The 22345-nt window shown below is 48.4% G+C and overlaps 8 non-coding genes across 8 annotated transcripts; all 8 read right to left on the bottom strand.

Moving 5' to 3' along the window:
- Window positions 1–4354: 4354 nt before the first annotated feature.
- On the bottom strand, window positions 4355–4427 carry trnav-aac. The gene has a single exon. It is a non-coding gene; the product is annotated as a tRNA-Val (tRNA).
- A 496-nt stretch (window positions 4428–4923) lies between these two features.
- trnaa-ugc lies at window positions 4924–4996 on the bottom strand. Its single transcript has one exon. It is a non-coding gene; the product is annotated as a tRNA-Ala (tRNA).
- A 3391-nt stretch (window positions 4997–8387) lies between these two features.
- On the bottom strand, window positions 8388–8460 carry trnai-aau. Its single transcript has one exon. It is a non-coding gene; the product is annotated as a tRNA-Ile (tRNA).
- A 327-nt stretch (window positions 8461–8787) lies between these two features.
- Window positions 8788–8860, bottom strand: trnar-acg. Its single transcript has one exon. It is a non-coding gene; the product is annotated as a tRNA-Arg (tRNA).
- Window positions 8861–8954: 94 nt separating this feature from the next.
- Window positions 8955–9027, bottom strand: trnav-uac. The gene has a single exon. It is a non-coding gene; the product is annotated as a tRNA-Val (tRNA).
- Window positions 9028–11222: 2195 nt separating this feature from the next.
- On the bottom strand, window positions 11223–11295 carry trnav-uac. The gene has a single exon. It is a non-coding gene; the product is annotated as a tRNA-Val (tRNA).
- An 8588-nt stretch (window positions 11296–19883) lies between these two features.
- Window positions 19884–19956, bottom strand: trnav-aac. Its single transcript has one exon. It is a non-coding gene; the product is annotated as a tRNA-Val (tRNA).
- Window positions 19957–20447: 491 nt separating this feature from the next.
- Window positions 20448–20520, bottom strand: trnav-uac. Its single transcript has one exon. It is a non-coding gene; the product is annotated as a tRNA-Val (tRNA).
- Between the last annotated feature and the right edge of the window lie 1825 nt (window positions 20521–22345).

Here is a 22345-nt window from a genome sequence, read left to right as displayed (position 1 = left end):
TGTTTGTCTGGCTCTTTCGATCGTTAAGTATGCCTGTGTGCCAATCTCTTTCATCTGTATCTCGGAACCTCTCTCTCCTTCTACCCTGTGTCAGGAAAGCGCAGAATGGGAACGACACGGTGGCGCAGTGGTTAGCACTGCTACCTCACGGTGCTGAGGAGCCGCGTTTGATCCTCGGTCTCGGTCACTGTCCATGTGCAGTTTGAGCGTTCTCCCCGTGTCTGTGTGGATCTCACCCCCACGAACACAAAGATGTGCAGGGTAGATGGATTGGCCACGCTACATTACCCCTGGATTGAAATCAAAATGAATTGTGTACTTGAAATTTATTAAAACAAAGGAAAGTGCAGAATGTGGAACATTCATTTTCTCCCAGTCTGCCATGTCAACAACTTCACCAAACAATTTCTTCCAGGAAGGAGGGAGTAGAAGTATCAGACAAAATATACTCCCCGGAACTCTGAGACACTCAAATAGAAATCAAGCTGCCTCTCGGATCAATTGCAGATCCGGGAATTCACGAGAAATGTCTTCACCTAGTAGAGGTTAGAATATGGAAATGTCCATTACAGGTAGCGACAGAGGCGAATTGATGCATTCAAGGGGCCAAGGAGGCAGGAGGGGTTGGAAGGATATGCTCGAGTTGGATGAAGCTGGTTAGAGGATATTGGTAGAAAGTGTGAGCATCTAGGTACTGAGTCAGATGTTCTTTTCAGGGGTATAAATTCCATTTCATTTTATAGGACACAGTCTGCGAGTTTTTACTGTCAGTTCAGTTGAATTTTTAAGCAATGATTTCCGCTTTCAATACCCGTGTGTTCCAGCTCTAAGCAATGGAGATTCTGTTACTCAGCGGGAATCCTCACTCGCACACACAGACGGGAAGATGTCATTTTAACCTGCACTTATACCGACGATGTATTGTACTTATTTCAGTCAATTCAATTCTCCACTTTGGCTCTGTGGATTAGATGGGTCACGCCCCTGTGGTTAACACAGATCTGGAGCATCAATTTTATCCAAACGCACTCCGGCTCAGACACTGTCTTTCTCGAGCATCATCTGTGGGGAGAGAAACGACTTAAACATCCCGAGTCCTGAGAAATCTTTTTCAGAGTGGGCCAATGTAAATCAACCCCGCTGTCAGCATCGCAAACAATTCATAATCCCTGACCTTGAGTAAAGAGCCTGTCCTGGATTTAAACCCACGACCACTCCCATAGGCATTGATTGAAAATACCTAAACGAGACCAAAGAGCACAAATTTAAGACCGACATTAAGCAAAATATAACTTATGTTAATTTCGATATAATTTCTACATCTCACGGCTTTATATGTTGAGACATCTGTTAATTTAAGAAACAGCTGTCGTCTGCAACAAGGGACCTGGCCTCTCAAACAGACCATCAGACTCTGCAGCAACACAGTGAGGTTGTACATTCCGCACGTCCATTGATTGTCAGCGGTTTCTGTAGTGTAGTGCTTATCACATTCGCTTCACACGCGAAAGTGCAGGTTAAAATGACATCTTCCCCTCTGTGTGTGCGAGTGAAGATTCCCGGTTCGAAACCGGGCAGAAATATTGAGCATTTCGTGTGAGAAAAGTTTGCACAATTATTGGGCACAAAATAATTCAGTTTAGACTCCTACATCAGACTCCTATTTATTGACTACAGCTCCGCCTTCAACACCATAATCCCAGCCAAGCTCATATCAAAGCTCCAAAACCTAGGACTTGGCTCTCCACTCTGATCCTTGACTTTCTCACCAACAGACCACAGTCAGTAAGAATGAACACCAACACCTCCTCCACAATAGTCCTCAATACCAGTGCCCCGCAAGGCTGCGTGCTTAGCCCCCTACTCTACTCCCTGTACACACACGACTGTGTGGCAAAACTTGGTTCCAACTCCATCTCCAAGTTTGATGACGATACGACCATAGTGGGCCGGATCTCGAATAACGACGAATCCGAAAACACGAGGGAGACAGAGAACCTAGTGGAGTGGTGTGACGCCAACAATCTCTCCCTCAATGCCAGCAAAACTAAAGAGCTGGTCATCGACTTCAGGAAGCAAAGTACTGTACAAACCCCAGTCAGCATCAACGGAGCCGAGGTGGAGATGGTGAGCAGTTTCAAATTCCTAGGGGTGCACATCACCAAAAATCTACCCTGGTCCACTCACGTCGACGCTATCACCAAGAAAGCACAACAGCGCCTATACTTCCTCAGGAAACTAAAGAAATTCGGCATGTCCACATTAACCCTTACCAACTTTTACAGATGGACTATAGAGAGCATCCTATCGGGCTGCATCACAGCCTGGTATGGCAACTGCTCGGCCCAGGACCGCAAGGAACTTCAGAGAGTCGTGAATCCCGCCCAGTCCATCACACAAACCTACCTCCAATCCATGGACTCCATCTACACTTCCCGCTGCCAGGGGAAAGCGGGCAGCATAATCAAGGATCCCTCCCACCCGGCTTACTCACTTTTTCAACTTCTTCCATCGGGCAGGAGATACAGAAGTCTGAAAACACGCACGAACAGACTCAAAAACAGCTTCTTCCCCACTGTCACCAGACTACTAAATGACCCTCTTATTGACTGACCTCATTAACACTACACCCTGTATGCTTCATCCGATGCCGGTGCTTATGTAGTTACATTGTGTACGTTGTGTTGCCCTATTATGTATTCTCATGTATTTTCTTGAATTCTGTTTAATTCCCTTTTCTTCCCATGTACTGAATGATCTGTTGAGCTGCTTGCAGAAAAATACTTTACACTGTACCTCGGTACATGTCACAATAAACAAATCCAATCCAATCCAATCCAGATGTTAGATCGACTTTCTTCCCCTGGCGTCTTGAATATTCCGCATTTCTGACTTTGTTGCAGGAATTTTAATGTCTCATGCGAGACCAAATCTCATGTTCCTCGAACGTGCGAGATTGAGGAAGAAAGGTATTTTGTGCAAACATTCGTCACACAAAATGAGAAGAACACGATGTTTCTGCACGGTTTCGAACCGGGGACTTTTCGCGTGCTAGGCGAATGTGACAACCACTTTGTGTTTTGGTGTGTAAAATGCTGCAGCCTAAATACCGTTCATGTAGAAGAAAGGAGGGGTAATTGTAAATCAACTTTGAGCCTGGATTCCCACACTGGCTTTTCCTGTTTCTCCATCAGGAAGACCGTTTTTTCTTTCCCATAGCTGGTTCAGTTAAGTCACTGGCATTTCCTCTAAGTCAGTTACAGTATCGTTTGTGTCTGTCCTTTTGAGTACACATTACTTTCAGACATCCTTCAATCTGGCCCGCTGCATTTGCTGATCCCAATGCCATCTACTCTGCATTGGAGAGACTAAATGCCGACTGGGTGACCGCTTTGCAAAACACCTTCGCTCCATCGACAAACTGGTGGTAGACTCTCCTGTCGCTTGCTATTTGAACTCACTGTCCTGCTCTCATGTCCACATGTCCGATCTTGGCCTGCTGCAATGTTCCCATGTAGCTCAGCACAACGCCGAGGAGCAGCACTCCATCCTCCGAATAGGCACGGGACAGCCTTGCTGATTTTACAGTACGGTCAACAACTTCGAACCGTGAAATCACTCTTCCCACTTCACCACATGTTTATTTCCATCAACCTATTTTCATTGCTTCCATTGATATGTCTTCCTCTCCCATTGTCTCCCCCTCCCCATTCCCCAAGCCAATCGCATCCGTCTTGGGAAATCCGCCCCTTGTTCCTCATTGTCCTCTGCCATTAACACATTCTAATCGCCTCTATCAGCACCGTTGTTAACACTGATTAGAAACATTTACATTCCCTTTTTCTTTCAGCACAACACATTCTTGTTATTCTCCACCCATCGCTGGCCGTCTGTCGCCCTCCCCCCACGCACCGCCAATCTAAACCTAACCAAAGATCCAGTTGTCCGGCTTCGACAAAGAGTCACCCAGACTCGAAACGACACTTGCCATCTCTCTCCACAGAGGCTGTCAGACCTGCTGAGACTGTCCTGTTTTCTGTTTTTGTTCCCCATTGACGCATACGCAGTAAGTTGCTTTTATCGTACATTTAGACATGTTTGAAATGGTGATTAAATATGTTCATCTGCATCCGATAGATTCTGTGGTGGATGAACAAACTGCTGATATCCGAATTGTGGCAAAATAGTAAAGGCTTTTCTTCCCCCGGCGTCTTGAAAAATCAGTATTTCTGACTTTGTTGCAGGAATTTTAATATCTCATGCGAGACCAAATCTCATGTTCCTCGAACGTGCGAGATTCAGGAAGAAATGTATTTAGTGCAAACATTCGTCACACAAAATCAGAAGCACGCCATGTTTCTGCCCGGTTTCGAACCGGGGACCTTTCGCGTGTTAGGCGAATGTGATAACCACTACACTACAGAAACAGCTGGGAGTATCACAATCAGTGGCCCTGTGCAATGTTGAACTTCAATATATTGTTGCAGCTTCTGACGGTTCCGCTGAGAGGCCATGTAACTTATTGGAAGAAGCCGTTTCTTTAAAACTGATGTCTCAACTCATCAAAGGATCATATATTGAACTTTGCTGAACTGGAGATAAGTTATGTTTTGCTTGAAGTTAAATTGAGAGGGCAGGGCTTTCCTAAGTAACCACAGCTGAAACGAGAATTGATGATGCCCTGCTCACTTTGCTCTGCATCGGGAACCAGCTGTCCAACCCACTGAACTGAAGGGGATGCCAAAACTAGAAACTGCGAGCCAACCAGGAGTTGAACCTGGAATCTCCTGATTCGTAGTTAAACGCGTTATCCATTGCGCCACTGGCCCACAGCAGTTATATGCTTTTGTTATTCCTCGATGATGAAGATCAGTTACGAGATTGAGGTAATATTTTGCCACAGACGAAACTGGAAACACCAGATGTTTCTTCCCTGTTTCGAACCGGGGACCATTCGCGTGCAAAGCGAATGTGATAACCACTACACTACAGAAACAGCTGGCAGCGCAGACTCCAACGGACCTGTGTCACCTTCAACTCAACTGCCTTGTTGCAGCTTCGCATGGTTCGGCTGAGAGGCCATGTTACTTCTTACAAGAACACGTCTATTTCTTTAAAACAGATGTCTAAACTTACAAGCCAGTAGAAGAACCTATATTGAGGAAATGGCTGAGGAACTGAACAGGTTTTTTGGGTCGGTCTTCACAGTGGAAGACACAAATAACATGCCAGCGACTGATAGACATGAGGCTATGACAGGTGAGGACCTTGAGAGGATTGTTATCACTCAGGAGGGAGTGATGGGCAAGCTAATGGGGCTAAAGGTAGACAAGTCTCCTGGCCCTGATGGAATGCATCCCAGAGTGCTAAAAGAGATGGCTAGGGAAATTGCAGATGCACTAGTGATAATTTACCGAAATTCACTAGACTCTGGGGTGGTCCCTGTGGATTGGAAAATAGCAAACGTGACGCCACTGTTTAAAAAAGGAGGTAGGCAGAAAGCAGGAAATTATAGGCCAGTGAGTTTAACTTCGGTAATAGGGAAGATGCTGGAATCTATCATCAAGGAAGAAATTGCGAGGCATCTGGATAGAAATTGTCCCATTGGGCAGACGCAGCATGGGTTCGTTAAAGGCAGGTCATGCCTAACTAATTTAGTGGAATTTTTTGAGGACATTACCAGTGCAGTCGATAACGGGGAGCCGATGGATGTGGTATATCTGGATTTCCAGAAAGCCTTTGACAAGGTGCCACACAAAAGGTTGCTGCATAAGATAAAGATGCATGGCATTAAGGGTAAAGTAGTAGCATGGATAGAGGATTGGTTAATTAATAGAAAGCAAAGAGTTGGGATAAATGGGTGTTTCTCTGGTTGGCAATTAGTAGCTAGTGGTGTCCCTCAGGGATCCGTGTTGGGCCCACAATTGTTCACAATTTACATTGATGATTTGGAGTTGGGGACCAAGGGCAATGTGTCCAAGTTTGCAGATGACACTAAGATGAGTGGTAAAGCGAAAAGTGCAGAGGATACTGGAAGTCTGCAGAGGGATTTGGATAGGTTAAGTGAATGGGCTCGGGTCTGGCAGATGGACACAATGTTGACAAATGTGAGGTTATCCATTTTGGTAGGAATAACAGCAAACGGGATTATTATTTAAACGATAAAATATTAAAGCATGCCGCTGTTCAGAGAGACTTGGGTGTGCTAGTGCATGAGTCACAGAAGGTTGGTTTACAAGTGCAACAGGTGATTAAGAAGGCAAATGGAATTTTGTCCTTCATTGCTAGAGGGATGGAGTTTAAGACTAGGGAGGTTATGTTGCACTTGTATAAGGTGTTAGTGCGGCCACACCTGGAGTATTGTGTTCAGTTTTGGTCTCCTTACTTGAGAAAGGACGTACTGGCGCTGGAGGGTGTGCAGAGGAGATTCACTAGGTTAATCCCAGAGCTGAAGGGGTTGGATTATGAGGAGAGGTTGAGTAGACTGGGACTGTATTCGTTGGAATTTAGAAGGATGAGGGGGGGATCTTATAGAAACATTTAAAATTATGAAGGGAATAGATAGGATAGATGCGGGCAGGTTGTTTCCACTGGCGGGTGACAGCAGAACTAGGGGGCATAGCCTCAAAATAAGGGGAAGTAGATTTACGACTGAGTTTAGGAGGAACTTCTTCACCCAAAGGGTTGTGAATCAATGGAATTCCTCGCCCAGTGAAGCAGTTGAGGCTCCTTCATTACATGTTTTTAAGGTAAAGATAGATAGTTTTTTGAAGAATAAAGGGATTAAGGGTTATGGTGTTCGGGCCGGAAAGTGGAGCTGAGTCCACAAAAGATCAGCCATGATCTAATTGAATGGCGGAGCAGGCTCGAGGGGCCAGATGGCCTACTCCTGCTCCTAGTTCTTATGTTCTTATGTTCTTATGAACTGAAGAATTTGTTCAGCCAATCTCTAACGGCGAAATGCTCTCTTCTATTATTAATGCAGCATTCTGAAATCCTACAGAAAAAAGCAACCGACTCTACACATTATTTGTTCCGTTATTCAATGCTTGAATTGAGTTTAAGAATTGACAATTATGTGTTTCTTATATTTGACCTCTTTGTGTTTTGGTGTGTAAAATGCTGCAGCCTAAATACCGTTCATGTAGAAGAAAGGAGGGGTAATTGTAAATCAACTTTGAGCGTGGATTCCCACACTGGCTTTTCCTGTTTCTCCATCGGGAAGACCGTTTTTTCTTTCCCAAAGCTGGTTCAGTTAAGTCTCTGGCATTTCCTCTAAGTCTGTTACAGTATCGTTTGTGTCTGTCCTTTTGAGTACACATTACTTTCAGACATCCTTCAATCTGGCCTGTTGCATTTGCTGATCCCAATGCCATCTACTCTGCGTTGGAGAGACTAAATGCCGACTGGGTGACCGCTTTGCAAAACACCTTCGCTCCATCGACAAACTGGTGGTAGACTCTCCTGTCGCTTGCTATTTGAACTCACTGTCCTGCTCTCATGTCCACATGTCCGATCATGGCCTGCTGCTATGTTCCCATGTAGCTCAGCACAACGCCGAGGAGCAGCACCCCATCCTCCGAATAGGCACGGTACAGCCTTGCGGATTTTACAGTACGGTCAACAACTTCGCACCGTGAAATCACTCTTCCCACTTCACCACATGTTTATTTCCATCAACCTATTTTCATTGCTTCCATTGATATGTCTTCCTCTCCCATTGTCTCCCCCTCCCCATTCCCCTAGCCAATCGCATCCGTCTTGGGAAATCCGCCCCTTGTTCCTCATTGTCCTCTGCCATTAACACATTCTAATCTTCTAATCGCCTCTATCAGCACCGTTCTTAACACTGATTAGAAACATTTACATTCCCTTTTTCTTTCAGCCCAACACATTCTTGTTATTCTCCACCCATCGCTGGCCGTCTGTCGCTCTCCCCCCACGCACCGCCAATCTAAACCTAACCAAAGATCCAGTTGTCCGGGTTCGACAAAGAGTCACCCAGACTCGAAACGACACTTGCCATCTCTCTCCACAGAGGCTGTCAGACCAGCTGAGACTGCCCTGTGTTTTCTGGTTTTGTTCCCCATTGACGCATACGCAGTAAGTTGCTTTTATCGTACATTTAGACATGTTTGAAATGGTGATTAAATATTTTCATCTGCATCCGATAGATTCTGTGGTGGATGAACAAACTACTGATATCCGAATTGTGGCAAAATGTGGCTTTTCTTCCCCCGGCGTCTTGAATATTCAGTATTTCTGACTTTGTTGCAGGAATTTTAATATCTCACGCGAGACCAAATCTCATGTTCCTCGAACGTGCAAGATTGAGGAAGAAACGTATTTAGTGCAAACATTCGTCACACAAAATCAGAAGCACGCCATGTTTCTGCCCGGTTTCGAACCGGGGACCTTACGCGTATTAGGCGAATGTGATAACCACTACACTACAGAAACCGCTGTGCGTGTCACAATCAGTGGCCCTGTGCAATGTTGAACTTCAATGTATTGTTGCAGCTTCTAACGGTTCCGCTGAGGCCATGTAACTTATTGGAAGAAGCCGTTTCTTTAAAACTGATGTCTCAACTCATCAAAGGATCATATATTGAACTTTGCTGAACTGGAGATAAGTTATGTTTTGCTTGAAGTTAAATTGAGAGGGCAGGGCTTTCATAAGTAACCACAGCTGAAACGAGAATTGATGATGCCCTGCTCACTTTGCTCTGCATCGGGAACCAGCTGTCCAACCCACTGAACTAAAGGGGACGCCAAAACTAGGAACTGCGAGCCAGCCAGGAGTCGAACCTGGAATCTCCTGATTCGTAGTCAGACGCGTTATCCATTGCGCCACTGGCCCACAGCAACTATAGGCTTTTGCTATTCCTCGATGATGAAGACCAGTTACGAGATTGAGGTAATATTTTGCCACAGACTAAACTGGAAACACCAGATGTTTCTGCCCGGTTTCGAACCGGGGACCATTCGCGTGTAAAGCGAATGTGATAACCACTACACTACAGAAACAGCTGGCAGCTCACACTCCAACGGACCTGTGTCACCTTCAACTCAACTGCCTTGTTCCAGCTTCGCATGGTTCGGCTGAGAGGCCATGTCACTTCTTGCAAGAACACGTCTATTTCTTTAAAACAGATGTCTAAACTTACAAGCCAGTAGAAGAACCTATATTGAACTGAAGAATTTGTTCAGAAAATCTCTAAAGGCGAAATGCTCTCTTCTATTATTAATGCAGCATTCTGAAATCCTACAGAAAAAAGCAACCGACTTTACACATTATTTGTTCCGTTATTCAATGCTTGAGTTGAGTTTAAGAATTGACAATTATGTGTTTCTTATATTTGACCTCTTTGTGTTTTGGTGTGTAAAATGCTGCAGCCTAAATACCGTTCATGTAGAAGAAAGGAGGGGTAATTGTAAATCAACTTTGAGCCTGGATTCCCACACTGGCTTTTCCTGTTTCTCCATCAGGAAGACCGTTTTTTCTTTCCCAAAGCTGGTTCAGTTAAGTCTCTGGCATTTCCTCTAAGTCAGTTACAGTATCGTTTGTGTCTGTCCTTTTGAGTACACATTACTTTCAGACATCCTTCAATCTGGCCCGCTGCATTTGCTGATCCCAATGCCATCTACTCTGCATTGGAGAGACTAAATGCCGACTGGGTGACCGTTTGCAAAACACCTTCGCTCCATCGACAAACTGGTGGTAGACTCTCTTGTCGCTTGCTATTTGAACTCACTGTCCTGCTCTCATGTCCACATGTCCGATCATGGCCTGCTGCTATGTTCCCATGTAGCTCAGCACAACGCCGAGGAGCAGCACCCCATCCTCCGAATAGGCACAGTACAGCCTTGCGGATTTTACAGTACGGTCAACAACATCGCACCGTGAAATCACTCTTCCCACTTCACCACATGTTTATTTCCATCAACCTATTTTCATTGCTTCCATTGATATGTCTTCCTCTCCCATTGTCTCCCCCTCCCCATTCCCCTAGCCAATCGCATCCGTCTTGGGAAATCCGCCCCTTGTTCCTCATTGTCCTCTGCCATTAACACATTCTAATCTTCTAATCCCCTCTATCAGCACCATTCTTAACACTGATTAGAAACATTTACATTCCCTTTTTCTTTCAGCCCAGCACATACTTGTTATTCTCCACCCATCGCTGGCCGTCTTTCGCTCTCCCCCCACGCACCGCCAATCTAAACCTAACCAAAGATCCAGTTGTCCGGCTTCGACAAAGAGTCACCCAGACTCGAAACGACACTTGCCATCTCTCTCCACAGAGGCTGTCAGACCTGCTGAGACTGTCCTGTGTTTTCTGTTTTTGTTCCCCATTGACGCATACGCAGTAAGTTGCTTTTTCGTACATTTAGACATGTTTGAAATGGTGATTAAATATTTTCATCTGCATCCGATAGATTCTGTGGTGGATGAACAAACTGCTGATATCCGAATTGTGGCAAAATGTGGCTTTTCTGCCGCCGGCGTCTTGAATATTCAGTATTTCTGACTTTGTTGCAGGAATTTTAATATCTCACGCGAGACCAAATCTCATGTTCCTCGAACGTGCAAGATTGAGGAAGAAACGTATTTTGTGCAAACATTGGTCACATAAAATCAGAAGCACGCCATGTTTCTGCCCGGTTTCGACCCGGGGACCTTTCGCGTGTTAGGCGAATTTGATAACCACTACACTACCGAAACCGCTGGGAGTATCACAATCAGTGGCCCTGTGCAATGTTGAACTTCAATGTATTGTTGCAGCTTCTAACGGTTCCGCTGAGAGGCCATGTAACTTATTGGAAGAAGCCGTTTCTTTAAAACTGATGTCTCAACTTATCAAAGGATCATATATTGAACTTTGCTGAACTGGAGATAAGTTATGTTTTGCTTGAAGTTAAATTGAGAGGGCAGGGCTTTCATAAGTAACCACAGCTGAAACGAGAATTGATGATGCCCTACTCACTTTGCTCTGCATCGGGAACCAGCTGTCCAACCCACTGAACTAAAGGGGACGCCAAAACTAGGAACTGCGAGCCAGCCATGAGTCGAACTTGGAATCTCCTGATTCGGAGTCAGACGCGTTATCCATTGCGCCACTGGCCCACAGCAGTTATAGGCTTTTCTTATTCCTCGATGATGAAGACCAGTTACGAGATTGAGGTAATATTTTGCGACAGACTAAACTGGAAACACCAGATGTTTCTGCCCGGTTTCGAACCGGGGACCATGCGCGTGTAAAGCGAATGTGATAATCACTACACTACAGAAACAGCTGGCAGCTCACATTCCAACCGATCTGTGTCACCTTCAACTCAACTGCCTTGTTGCAGCTTCGCATGGTTCGGCTGAGAGGCCATGTCACTTCTTACAAGAACACGTCTATTTCTTTAAAACAGATGTCTAAACTTACAAGCCAGTAGAAGAACCTATATTGAACTGAAGAATTTGTTCAGCAAATCTCTAACGGCGAAATGCTCTCTTCTATTATTAATGCAGCATTCTGAAATCCTACAGAAAATAGCAACCGACTTTACACAATATTTGTTCCGTTATTCAATGCTTGAGTTGAGTTTAAGAATTGACAATTATGTGTTTCTTATATTTGAGCTCTTTGTGTTTTGGTGTGTAAAATCCTGCAGCCTAAATACCGTTCATGTAGAAGAAAGGAGGGGTAATTGTAAATCAACTTTGAGCCTGGATTCCCACATTAGCTTTTCCTATTTCTCCATCAGGAAGACCGTTTTTTCTTTCCCAAAGCTGGTTCAGTTAAGTCTCTGGCATTTCCTCTAAGTCAGTTACAGTATCGTTTGTGTCTGTCCTTTTGAGTACACATTACTTTCAGACATCCTTCAATCTGGCCTGTTGCATTTGCTGATCCCAATGCCATCTACTCTGCATTGGAGAGACTAAATGCCGACTGGGTGACCGCTTTGCAAAACACCTTCGCTCCATCGACAATGTAGTGGTAGACTCTCCTGTCGCTTGCTATTTGAACTCACTGTCCTGCTCTCATGTCCACATGTCCGATCATGGCCTGCTGCTATGTTCCCATGTAGCTCAGCACAACGCCGAGGAGCAGCACCCCATCCTCCGAATAGGCACGGTACAGCCTTTCGGATTTTACAGTACGGTCAACAACTTCGCACCGTGAAATCACTCTTCCCACTTCACCACATGTTTATTTCCATCAACCTATTTTCATTGCTTCCATTGATATGTCTTCCTCTCCCATTGTCTCCCCCTCCCCATTCCCCTAGCCAATCGCATCCGTCTTGGGAAACCCGCTCCTTGTTCCGCATTGTCCTCTGCCATTAACACGTTCTAATCTTCTAATCGCCTCTATCAGCACCGTTCTGAACACTGATTAGAAACATTTACATTCCCTTTTTCTTTCAGCACAACACATTCTTGTTATTCTCCACCCATCGCTGGTCGTCTGTCGCTCTCCCCCCACGCACCGCCAATCTAAACCTAACCAAAGATCCAGTTGTCCGGCTTCGACAAAGAGTCACCCAGACTCGAAACGACACTTGCCATCTCTCTCCACAGAGGCTGTCAGACCTGCTGAGACTGTCCTGTGTTTTCTGTTTTTGTTCCTCATTGACGCATACGCAGTAAATTGCTTTTATCGTACATTTAGACATGTTTGAAATGGTGATTAAATATGTTGATCTGCATCCGATAGATTCTGTGGTGGATGAACAAACTGCTGATATCCGAATTGTGGCAAAATATTTGTTAAAAATTTTCTTCCCCCGGCGTCTTGAAAATTCAGTATTTCTGACTGTGTTGCAGCAATTTTTTTTTTTTTATAAATGTTTTTATTCAGTTTTCATATTTTATATTGAACAAATTACAAATTGTTAGGAGAGAAAAAGAACAAAAAAAAAAAAAAAAAAAAAAAAAAAAGAAAAAAAACAACAAACAAACACGCAAAAATTAACATACATATTTACAGGTAAGCATCTTCGTAGTAGTAACTGCGCCCGCCCCCCCCCCCCCAACATGTTTATTTAGTTTGGTTTTGGGCCTTAGCTAGCCATCGAACCCCCGTACCGAACCTGTAGCCCCTCCCGCTACCTTCCCCCGACTATTCTTCCTCTTGTACATTGGCCACAAATAGGTCCCGGAACAGTTGCATGAATGGCTCCCACGTTCTGTGGAAGCCGTCGTCCGACCCTCGGATGGCAAATTTGATTTTCTCCATTTGGAGAGATTCCGAGAGGTCGGACAGCCAATCCGCAGCTCTGGGCGGTGCTGCTGACCGCCAGCCAAACAGGATTCTACGGCGGGCGATCAGGGAGGCAAAGGCAAGGGCGTCCGCCCTCCTCCCCAGGAATAGATCTGGCTGTTCTGAAACCCCGAAGACCGCCACTATCGGGCATGGCTCCACCCTCACTCCCACCACTTTGGACATAACCTCGAAGAAGGCTGTCCAGTACTCCACGAGTCTGGGGCAAGACCAGAACATGTGGGCGTGGTTGGCCGGGCCTCTTTGGCACCGTTCACATCTGTCTTCCACCTCCGGGAAGAACCTACTCATACGGGTTCTTGTTAAGTGGGCTCTATGTACCACTTTTAGTTGCGTCAGGCTGAGCCTTGCGCACGTGGAGGTGGAGTTGACCCTATGCAGTGCTTCGCTCCAGAGTCCCCACCCTATCTCCATCCCCAGGTCGTCCTCCCATTTCCTTCTTGTTGCGTCCAGTACGGTGTCGTCCCTATCTACCAGTCGGTCATACATGTCACTACAGTTCCCTTTCTCTAGGATACTTGCGTCCAGTAGGTCTTCCAGTAGTGTCTGTCGTGGCGGTTGTGGGTACGTCCTTGTCTCCTTTCGTAGGAAGTTTTTGAGCTGCAGGTACCGTAGCTCGTTCCCCCCAGCTAGCTGAAACTTCTCTGTCAGTTCGTCCAGTGTTGCGATCCTGTCGTCCGTGTATAGGTCCCTGACTGTCAGTGTTCCCCGTCCTGCCTCCACCTTTTGAAGGTGGCGTCAGTCAGTGCTGGTGTGAACCTATGGTTGTTGCAGATGGGAGCCCTGTTCGACATTTTGGTCAGGCCAAGTTGCTGCCGCAGTTGGTTCCAGGATTGGAGGGTGGCTGTCACCACTGGGCTGCTGGAGTGTTTTTTGGGTGGGGATGGGAGTGCTGCCGTGGCGAGGGCCCGGAGGGAGGTTCCCATGCAGGAGGCCTCCTCCGCACGCACCCACTCAGCCTCTGGCTCCTGGATCCATCCCCTTACTCGCTCGGCTGTTGCTGCCCAGTGGTAGAATTGTAGATTCGGGAGGGCTAGCCCTCCCCTGGTTTTTGTTTTTTGTAAGACCTTCTTTGGGATCCTAGCATTTTTACCCCCCCATACGAACGCCATGATGAGTTTGTCCAGCGCTTTGAAAAAGGCCTTGGGGATGTAGATCGGAATGGATCTAAACAGGAAGAGGAACCTGGGCAGTACGTTCATTTTGATCGTCTGAACTCTCCCCGCGAGGGAGAGCGGGAGTGTGTTCCATCTTTGCAGGTCCTTTTTAACTTCCTCCGTCAGGCTGGTGAGGTTCCATTTGTGGATCCCTTTCCAGTCATGGGCTATTTGGATCCCCAGGTAGCGGAATTTATGTCGGGCTTGATTGAACGGCAGCCCCTTTAGTGCTGCCCCCCCCCCCCTTGCGGGTGTACTGGGAAGATCTCACTTTTGCTCATGTTGAGTTTGTAGCCCGAGAAGGCTCCAAACTCTTTCAGGAGCGCGATGATTCCGTCCATGCTGCTTTGTGGGTCCGAGATATAGAGGAGCAGATCATCCGCATAGAGTGAGACTCTGTGCTCTCTACCTCCCCTTCGGATCCCCCTCCAATTTTTTGCTGCCCTGAGCGCGATTGCTAGCGGTTCAATTGCTAGTGCGAACAGCAGCGGGGACAGTGGGCATCCTTGTCTGGTGCCCCTGTGCAGCTGGAAGTATTGGGAGTTGGTATTGTTGGTCTGTACACTCGCCATGGGTGCGTTGTACAGGAGCTTTACCCAAGCGGTGAACCCTGTTCCAAGCCCGAACCGCTCCAGTACCTCTATGAGGTATTTCCACTCGACTCTGTCGAAGGCCTTTTCTGCGTCCAGGGAGACGATCACCTCTTGTGTTCTCTCCCCGGAGGGGGTCATTATCACGTTCAGCAGGCGCCTGATGTTCGCGGTAAGCTGTCTACCTTTGACAAAGCCCGTCTGGTCCTCTGTGACCACCTCAGGTACACAGTCTTCTAGCCTCTTGGCTAGGATTTTGGCCAGTATTTTGGCGTCTGCATTCAGCAGAGATATGGGTCTGTATGACCCACATTCCGTTGGGTCTTTGTCTTTCTTAGGTATCAGCGAGATTGAGGCCTGTGCTAACGTGGGTGGCAATGTGCCCCTAGCTAGCGAGTCTGTGAACATCTCCCGCAGGTGCGGGGCCAGCGCTGTCGCAAATTTTTTGTAGAAGTCCGCCGGGAATCCGTCCGGTCCCGGCGCCTTCCCCGCCTGCATGGAGCTAATGCTGTCCATGATCTCTCCCAGTGCTAGTGGTGCTTCCAGATCCCGTTTTCTGCCCTCTCCCACAACTGGTATGTCCAGTCCGTCAAGAAACCGGTTCATCCCAGCCTTCCCCGTTGGGGGCTCTGAGGTGTACAGCTCTTGGTAGAAGGCCTTGAAGGTTTTGTTAATCCTCTCTGGTTCTGTTTCCAACGTGCCTCTGGTATCTCTGATTTGCGCAATTTCTCTGCTGGCTGCCTGCTTTCTCAGCTGGTGGGCCAACAGGCGGCTGGCTTTGTCTCCGTGTTCGTATAGGGCCCCGCGTGCCTGGCGGAGTTGGTGTACTGCTTTCCTGGTGGAGAGCAGGTCAAAGTTCCTTTGTAATTCTTTCCTCTCCGCCAGGAGTTCTACGGTCGGGGCCTCGGAGTATTTATGGTCTACCTCCAGTATGGAGTCGACCAGCTTCTGCCTAGCCACCCTTTCCTCCCTATCTCTTTGCGCTTTGTAGGCTATGATTTCCCCTCTTAGTACGGCCTTAAGCGCTTCCCAGAACGTGGAGGGTGAGACCTCCCCGTTTTGGTTGATCTCAGTGTACTCCGCTATGGCCCGCGCTATCCTTTCGCTGAAGGCCTTGTCAGCTAGTAAGGCACCGTCCAACCTCCATTTGGGGCGCTGGGCCCTTCCCGTCTCTAGCCGCACATCCATGTAGTGTGGGGCGTGGTCTGATATCACAATTGCGGAGTATTCCACCTTGTCTATCTCTGGAAGCACCGTTTTCCCCACCACAAAGAAGTCAATTCTGGTGTACACGTTGTGTACTGGGGAGAAGAAAGAGAATTCTTTCTCCCCCGGGTGGGCGAATCTCCAGGGGTCTACTGCTCCCATCTGCTCCATATAGTGACTGAGTTCCCTTGCCATGTTTGAGGTTTTCCCCGTTCTGGGGTTTGATCTGTCCGTCGTTGGGTCCTGTACACAGTTGAAGTCCCCCCCCATGATTAGTCGGTGCGTCGCTATGTCCGGGATTTCTGCCATGGTCTTTTGGATGAAGCTCGTGTCGTCCCAGTTGGGCGCATACACGTTAACTAGGACTACCGGCGCCCCATCCAGGGCCCCGCTGACCATGACATACCGTCCCCCTGGGTCCGTAACCGTCTTTGTCGCCCTAAACATTGTCCTCTTGCCAATCAGGATCGCCACCCCCCTGGCCCTTGCCCCATAACAGGAATGATAGGTTTGTCCCACCCAGCCCTTTCTTACCCGCAGTTGGTCCTGCTCCCTCAAGTGCGTCTCTTGGAGGAAGACTATGTCGGCCCTCATGTTTCTAAGGTGGGTGAGGACTCTAGATCTCTTCACTGGGCCATTAAGTCCCCTTACGTTCCAGGTGACTATTCTGGTGGGGGGCTTCTGCCCCCTTGCTCCTGTGGGGTTAACCATATTTGTCCGGTGGACGCGCCCCTGCCCTCTGGGGTTTCCCTTTGTTAGGGGGCCGTCCAGGATGTCCACTATCACTGCTCTCCCCATGCGGTCGGGTCCCTGCGCTCCGGGGTTCCCCCTTGTCCCGGGGACACCCGCCATGGCCGTCCACTGTGTGTCCGCCACGCGGGTAGCCCCCTGCACTCCGGGGGGCCCCTTCACCCACAGACCGTACTGGGTGGGTGTTTGCAGCAGTTCCCTGTTTCGAGCCCTTGTCTGTGGCACTTTGTGGCCCTATTCCCTTTCTGGCCTCTTTTGTCCCTTCGTCCCTGCATTTCCCCTCCCTGGTCTCTCGCCCCCCGAGTGCCCCCCCCCCCCCCGCTCTATCCCTTTCGGGGATACCCCTGTGTACCCCTCCATTGCCCCTCTCTCCCCCATTCCTGTCCCCATTTGCTCTCCCACCTTTGATGGGTGATCCCCCCCCTCCCCTGCCTGGCGCCTTCCCCCCTGTTGGGGGTGCGCTGCGGCCCTGCTCTGTTGCGCGCCCCCTTCGCTAGCTTTCCTGCTAGCACGGTGGCTCCCCGCTCGGAGGTTGCTGTCCCCCTTCCCCTCTCCCCTCTCCAGTACTCCCGTTCCCTCGTGCCGGGGCCTGACCTCCCACCTGGAGCGGGCCCTTGGGCATTGGGTTGTTTTTCCTGGGTGCTCCTGCCAGGGGGGAGGGGGCTGGCTTTGCCTCGCCCCTCCCCACCCCCCCGTCGGCATGACGTATCTCCTTGCCATGGGCCCCTCGTCCCTACTTCCCATGGCGTTTTTCCAGCCCGTGCTCCTCAACGAATCTATTCGCCTCGGCAGGGGCTGTAAAGAAATATTCCTTGTGTTGGTATGTGACCCAGAGTTTTGCTGGGTACAGCATACCAAAACGTACTTTGTTCTTATAGAGAGCTGCTTTCGCTCTGTTGAACTCCGCCCGTCTCTTAGCTATGTCCGCTCCAAAATCCTCGTAGATTCTGATGGCGTGCCCGTCCCAATTGCAGGCTCTATTCTCCTTGGCCCAGCGCAGGATTGTCTCCCTATCCCGGTACCGGTGCAGTCTGGCTATAACTGCTCTCGGTTTTTCCCCTTCCTTGGGCTTCGGGCGCAGTGACCGATGAGCTCTGTCCATTTCCGGTGGGGTGGGAAAAGTTTCCCGCCCCACTAAGGAGCCCAGCATCGCAGCCACGAATGTTGTGGGATTTCTACCCTCTATCCCCTCTGGCAGGCCCACTATCTTAATGTTTTGCCTTCTCGAGTTGATCTCCTGGTCGTCTACCCTGCCCTTCAGGCTCCCCTGTGTTGCACTCAGTTTCGCCATTTCCCTCTCCAGGGACATGACCCGGTCGCTCACGTCAGTCGCTGCCTTCTCCAGCTCTTTAATGGTTGCCCCGTGGGCTTCCAGTATCTTCCCTTGGGCATCCACTTTCTCCTCCATTCTGGTCAGAGCCTGCTGCACCCCTGACATGGCCCTGGTCATTGCTGCCTGTGCTGCGGCCTCTGTGTCTGCTTTTAACTCTGCCTTGATTGCCTGCAGCTGCTCCCTCACCACCTCTGCAATGGCTTCCTTCCAATTCACGCCCCCCTCTAACCCCAGGGGAGAGGTTGCCCGCCCGTCCAGCCCTTTTGGATGCGGCGATACATTCTTCCCGCTGCTTCGCGTGTTGACTCGTTCGCCCAAGCTGGTTTGCCCTTTGCCCCGTCCACCTCCGGTGCCCCCTTTCTCTTGGGTCCCTTCTGGCATTTTTTTCTCCCCCTTCCCCTTCATCGTTTCTTCTCTCCTTGTTCTTCTTTTCCCCCTTTTCCGCACCCTATTTTAATTTTATTTATATATATATAAAAATATATGTATATATTTTTTTTTTTAAATGAAAAATTTATTTCCCCCCTTCTTTCCTTTACCCCTTTATTTCACCCCTTTTCTCTTTACCAGTTTTCTTTTGGGTTTTTATTTTAAAAAAAAGAACAGAAATATAAGTCTCTTTTTTCTTTTGTTTTCTCTCTCCACTCGCCCAGGAGAGAGAGAGAGAGTCCCCCTTTGTCCTTGCCACGTGGTGGTCACTGCAGTTGGGGGGAGGGGGAGGGGCGAGTGGGGCTGCTGGTTGGGGGGTTGGGGGGGTTTGTGTCCCCGCTGCTGGTTGGGGGGGGGGGGGGGTTGGTGTCCTCGCTGCTGGTTGGGGGGGGGGGGGAGTTGGTGTCCCCGCTGCTGATTGGGGGGGGGAAGGTGGTGTCCCGCTGCTGGTTTGGGGGGGGGAAGAGGGCCCGCCGCTACCGCACCGTTCCCGGCCCGCGTGGGGGGGGGGGGGGGGGGAGAGGGGTTGGACCTGCCGCTGCTGGGCCTCCCTGTCGCCGTCGCTCCTCGCCTCCGCCTTCCGCCGCCGCCCGCTCCTCCTCAGCTGCCGCCCGCTCCTCCTCCGCTTCTCCTCCGCTTCTCCTCCGCTGCCGCCCGCCGCTCCTCCGTTGTCGCCCGCTCCTCCGCCGTTGCCGCCCGCTCCTCCTCCGCCGTTGCCGCCCGCTCCTCCTCCGCCGTCCGGCCTGTCGGGGGGGTTCCTTCCTGGCGCTTGCGGGAGCCCCTCTCCCTGCGACCTCCTCGCTCGCCGCCCGGAAGTCGAGTCTGTTGCAGCAATTTTAATATCTCATGCGAGACCAAATCTCACGTTCCTCAAACGTGCAAGATGAAAATCGCTTATTTTCACGAGGAGGGTTCAAATGAAGTTACTGTGAAAAGCCCCTAGTCGCCACATTCCGGCGCCTGTTCGGGGAGGATGTTACGGGAATCGAACCGTGCTGCTGGTTTGCCTTGGTCTGCTTTAAAAGCCAGGGATTAGCCCTGTGAGCTAAACAGCCCCTTCAGCGCACAGGGTTAATCGCTCAGATTGAGGAAGAAACGTATTTAGTGCAAACATTCGCCACACAAAATCAGAACCACGCCATGTTTCTGCCCGGTTTCGGACCGGGGACCTTTCGCGTGTTAGGCGAATGTGATAACCACTACACTACAGAAACCGCTGAGAGTATCACAATCAGTGGCCCTGTGCAATGTTGAACTTCAATGTATTGTTGCAGCTTCCAACGGTTCCGCTGAGAGGCCATGTAACTTATTGGAAGGAGCCGTTTCTTTGAAACTGATGTCTCAACTCATCAAAGGATCATATATTGAACTTTGATGAACTGGAGATAAGTTATGTTTTGCTTGAAGTTAAATTGAGAGGGCAGGGCTTTCATAAGTAACCACAGCTGATACGAGAATTGATGATGCCCTGCTCACTTTGCTCTGCATCGGGAACCAGCTGTCCAACCCACTGAACTAAAGGGGACGCCAAAACTAGGAACGGGAGCTAGCCAGGAGTCGAACCTGGAATCTCCTGGTAGTCAGACGCGTTATCCATTGCGCCACTGGCCCACAGCAGTCATAAGCTTTTGGTATTCGTCGATGATGAAGACCAGTTACGAGATTGAGGTCACATTTTGCGACAGACTAAACTGGAAACACCAGATGTTTCTGCACGGTTTTGAACCGGGGACCATTCGCGTGTAAAGCGAATGTGATAACCACTACACTACAGAAACAGCTGGCAGCGCAGACTCCAACGGACCTGTGTCACCTTCAACTCACCTGCCTTGTTGCAGCTTCGCATGGTTCGGCTGAGAGGCCATGTCACTTCTGACAAGAACACGTCTATTTCTTTAAAACAGATGTCTAAATTTACAAGCCAGTAGAAGAACCTATATTGAACTGAAGAATTTGTTCAGAAAACTCTAACGGCGAAATGCTCTCTTCTATTATTAATGCAGCATTCTGAAATCCTACAGAAAATAGCAACCGACTTTACACAATATTTGTTCCGTTATTCAATGCTTGAGTTGAGTTTAAGAATTGACAATTATGTGTTTCTTATATTTGACCTCTTTGTGTTTTGGTGTGTAAAATGCTGCAGCCTAAATACCGTCCATGTAGCAGAAAGGAGTTGAAATAGCAAGCGACAGGAGAGTCTTCCACCAGCTTGTCGATGGAGCGAAGGTGTTTTGCACAGCGGTAACCGAGTCGGTATTTAGTCTCTCCAATGCAGAGTAGATCCGTTGGGATCAGCAAATGCAACAGGCCAGATTGAAGGATGTCTTGTAGTAATGTGTACTCAAAAGGACAGACACAAACGATACTGTAACTGACTTAGAGGAAATGCCAGAGAGTTAACTGATCCACCTTTTGGAAAGTAAAAACGGTCTTCCTGATGGAGAAACAGGAAAAGCCAGTGTGGGAATCCAGGCTCAATGTTGATTTGCAATTACCCTTCCTTTCTTCTACATGAACGGTATTTAGGCTGGAGCATTTTACACACCAAAACACAAAGAGGTCAAATATAAGAAACACATAATTGTCAATTCTTAAGAAGCGACATGGCCTCTCAGCCGAACTATGCGAAGCTGCAACAAGGCAGCTGACTTGAAGGTGACACAGGTCCGTTGGCTTCTGTGCTGCCAGCTGTTTCTGTAGTGTAGTGGTTATCACATTTTCTTTACACGCGAATGGTCGCCGGTTCGAAACTGGGCAGAAACATCTGGTCCTTCCAGTTTAGTCTATATGTTGCTAAATATTACCTCAGTCTCGTAACTGGTCTTCATCATCGAGGAATAGCAAAAGCTTGGAACTTCGGTGGGCCAGTGGCGCAATGGATAATGCGTCTGGTTACGAATCAGGAGTTTCTGGGTTCGACTCCTGGCTGGCTTGCAGTTCTGAGTTTTGGCGACCTCTTTAGTTCAGTGGGTTGGACAGCTGGTTCTTGATGCAGAGCAAATTCAGCAGGACATCATCAATTCTCGTTTCAGCTGTGGTTACTCATAAAAGCCCTGCCCTCTCTATGTAACTTCAAGCAAAACATAACTTATCTTCAGTTCAGCAAAGTTCAATACCTGATGCTTTCATAAGTTGAGAGATCAGTTTTAAAGAAACGGCTTCTTGCAATAAGTTACATGGCCACTCCGCGGAACCATTAGAAGCTGCAGCAACACATTGAGGTTGAACATTACACACGTCCACTGATGGCGAAGCTCCCACCGGTTTCTGTAGTGTAGTGGTTATCACATTCGCCTAACACGCGAAAGGTCCCCGGTGGTTAGGAAACATCACGCGCTTTTCATTTCGAGTGACGAATGGTTTTACAAAATACGTTTGTTCCTCAATCTCGCACGTTCGAGGAACATGAGATTTGGTCTCGCATAAGGTATTACAATTCCTGCAACAAAGTCAGAAATGCTGAATTTTCCAGACGCCAGGGGAAGCAAAGCCTTTCCTAATTTGCCACAATTCGGATATTAGCAGTTTGTTCATCCACCACAGAATCTATTGTGTTGACAGATGCAGATGAACATATTTAATCACCATTTCACACATGTC

Source organism: Scyliorhinus canicula, unplaced genomic scaffold, assembly GCF_902713615.1.
Source record: "Scyliorhinus canicula unplaced genomic scaffold, sScyCan1.1, whole genome shotgun sequence".
NCBI classification, from domain to species: Eukaryota; Metazoa; Chordata; class Chondrichthyes; order Carcharhiniformes; family Scyliorhinidae; genus Scyliorhinus; species Scyliorhinus canicula.
This window is presented reverse-complemented; position numbering and strand designations above follow the sequence as displayed.